The sequence below is a fragment of the Sinocyclocheilus rhinocerous genome, unplaced genomic scaffold (assembly GCF_001515625.1).
Source record: "Sinocyclocheilus rhinocerous isolate Xijiao unplaced genomic scaffold, SAMN03320098_v1.1 scaffold1201, whole genome shotgun sequence".
Lineage (NCBI taxonomy): Eukaryota > Metazoa > Chordata > Actinopteri > Cypriniformes > Cyprinidae > Sinocyclocheilus > Sinocyclocheilus rhinocerous.
Window position 1 is genome coordinate 417,862 of NW_015654059.1, and position 3,075 is coordinate 420,936.

General features: G+C 35.6%; 1 pseudogene; it reads right to left on the reverse strand.

Moving 5' to 3' along the window:
* Nucleotides 1-1,165: 1,165 nt before the first annotated feature.
* Nucleotides 1,166-2,045, reverse strand: LOC107716665 (UPF0235 protein C15orf40 homolog; annotated as a pseudogene).
* Nucleotides 2,046-3,075: the final 1,030 nt, after the last annotated feature.

A 3,075-nucleotide genomic window follows, 5' to 3' on the forward strand; every position in this document is an offset into this window, starting at 1 on the left:
AAGGTTCAAATTCATTTTAATATAATACCTACCTCTATGCATGTTATGTTATTGTATAACAAGTGTAAGGTAATGTAAAATTGGATATATCTGACAACTAATTTTTAATTGAACAAGTCAATAAATTTTCAGATGAAAATTATTTGTTTTCATTTCATAAGGCCTATGCAATATCAGTTTATTATAACGTTATGTTATAACGAGCTCTGGGAACAGGCAAATAACCAGAGATTTCCATTTATGGAAAGGTAATATTGCAAGAATAATGAATGTAGGAGGATGCAGTGCAATGGCTGCGCAATTAAATGTAAACATGTTTCAGTCCCCATGGCTTTTCCTCTCCTAATGGTTGGGGTGCCTCAAAATGCCACTTAGTAAAATGAAAAAAAAAAGTTTTGCATCTTTATTTTGTAATGTACATAAGTAAATAATCAAAATGAAAGAATAGTATTTCTAGATTTACATCTAAATATTTTCTTTGCTTGCTTTTCATGCATGGTGTGAAGCTCACGGCTAATATAAATGCACAAAGAGTCTGATTTGCACTAATATGTTTGTGTGTGATTGTAAAATGCTTTTGTGATATAAATTATTTATGATTCAAAAATGACTAGGAATACATTATTGATGTCCAAATGATACCACAGGTAAGACTTTAAACTGAATATAAATGCAGACATTGAGACTCTAAAAATCTTTAATATTCATTGATGGGCTCTTATAATGAATGTCTGATAACTATACTCATTAGTTTCTCCTAATGAACACATCTGTCAATGGTGTTGAACCTCAGGCACTTCTTTAAAAAAGAAAAAGAGGCAGGAGCAGGATACTTATCCTGAACTTTAATGCATTCAAATAAAATTAATAAACATATGATAATAATATCTAATAAACTATAAAATATGAAATTATTGTTGATACATTTAAAAGATCATATGTTTGGACTGCATTCAACATTTCCATCATAGCATCCTCAATACACACAAAATAATTAAAAACTGGTAAATACACAAAAAATAAAACAGCCTTTTATTTGACAAAAATCTAAATATTATATTGCATGGACCATGGTTTTAAGATGCAAATGATACATAGAAAACTGCACTGATTTTTTATTTATTTTTATCCTGGGACATGTGGGTCAAAACAGTCCATTTCAGTATCAACCACTAGCTTCTGTCCTCAGTTTCTTCAGGATCTCCTCCTGGCTGACAGCTGCAGTCACCTTGATAACTTTTTCTCTGGATTTGGAACCCTATATGAAGCAATTGAAACCACATTAATTATTAATAATATATCATTATAGTGGGCAGAAAACATTTAAATACACCATAGTTGGCGTTTAAGGCTGCTGACCTTATCTAATGATACTTCACTCTTCTTCAGCTCCAGGACTTTGGATAAATAGCGCAGCAGCTCAGCATTGGCCTCTCCGTCTGTCGGCGGTGCGGCAATGAGGACACCTACCGCCTCCTCAGACACATCTGTCACAAACACAATGCTTATGGTGCATGAACTCCTCATACACAAAGGCTAAGTTTCTTTATTCATATATTTATGATACTCAACCAGTGATTGCGTTTTGTTTGGCCCCGGGTTTAGCATGTATTGCTATTGTAATCGTCCCGTCTTTAACTTTAGTAACTGGGCCGGGCGGTGTCTCCGGTGGTTTTGGGATGCTTTTACTCTAAGAGAAAACAGTTTTACCTTGTTACATGATTACTGCCATTAACTGACGGTCAGAACATCAGTGTACCAGAATTAAAACTAGGTTCATACTTGACTCATCTTTAGGTGATATGACTGCTATCATTATTAAACCTATAATGATTCATATAAAAGCACGAATATATATTAATATTCATGAAGAATGTATTGTAATATGTAATAAGCCCTGATCCTTTCTAGGCATAGTGTTGTATTGTGAGTGAACACTAGACAGAGCTGTAAAGTGGGATTTTCCGCGTCCGACTGCACAATGCTGAGGGACGCACAAGTGGAAATAAAGATATTCGTACAGAACTAAGAATTTGGGAATGCATTAGCTAAAAGACATAAGCATTATTCAGGTATCTTTAGCGAGCAGCATCGGACACGCGCATGACAACATATTTTAAATACATTGAGAGCGTCAACAATGCGCGCTAAATGCGCAGAACAGAGACTGCGTGAGGAAAATGAGAATTTATTTGTCGTTCTGAAGTCGATTTTTTGAGGCAGTGTTTGCTCTTATATTTCCTTTGATGGCATATAATATATATTATTACTTACCATAAATAATAATAATAATAATAGTGGTTTTCATGTATTTTTTAAAAATGAAATTACATACTACTGTAACAGACGGAACACATGAAGCATGCGGATCCATCTGCAAGGCTTTATTAATTGAGACGTGGTCAAAAACAGGCATAGGTCAGACAATGGCAAACAGGTATAATGATGGCAAGGCAAGAGGGATAATCACGGTACAAGGCAAAGGTCCAGACAAGGGCAAACAATATCCAATAGGGTGAGACTCGAGAGATAATCCAGGTAAACAGGCAGTGATCAGAACACGGGGAAACAGACAAGGCAAGACAAAGAAAACAAGACACTAGGCTCGGTAATGCAGCTAACACTAGGTGAGTGGAAAATGCAGAACAATACACGGCGATCTGAACAGGAACTGAGAGAGTGTTAAATAGTGTGTGTAATGGCTCTCAGGTGAGCGTGTGAAATGTGACGGCTGTGTGATCAGTGAATTCAGCTGTGTAAGTGCAATGGATGATGGGAACTGTAGTCCGGAGTGACATGTAACAGTCTGTGTAGTGTGAGAGTCAATGTAATGGTAGAATGACCTCTAGTGGCAATCGGCCTGAAGCCCACGGACCGGATTCGTGACAAGTATAGTATAGTCATATTGAAATATAAACACTTCTTTTTTTGTCCAGATTGTGCAGCCCTACAAACAATCACGACAAACCTGGAGTTTAAAAACCAGTTTAAATCACAAAAGCAATTGTTTTCAGAATATTTGCAATTCGATTTTTTCCCTCTAAAATTAAGATATTTCATGTTTTAATGTTTTTT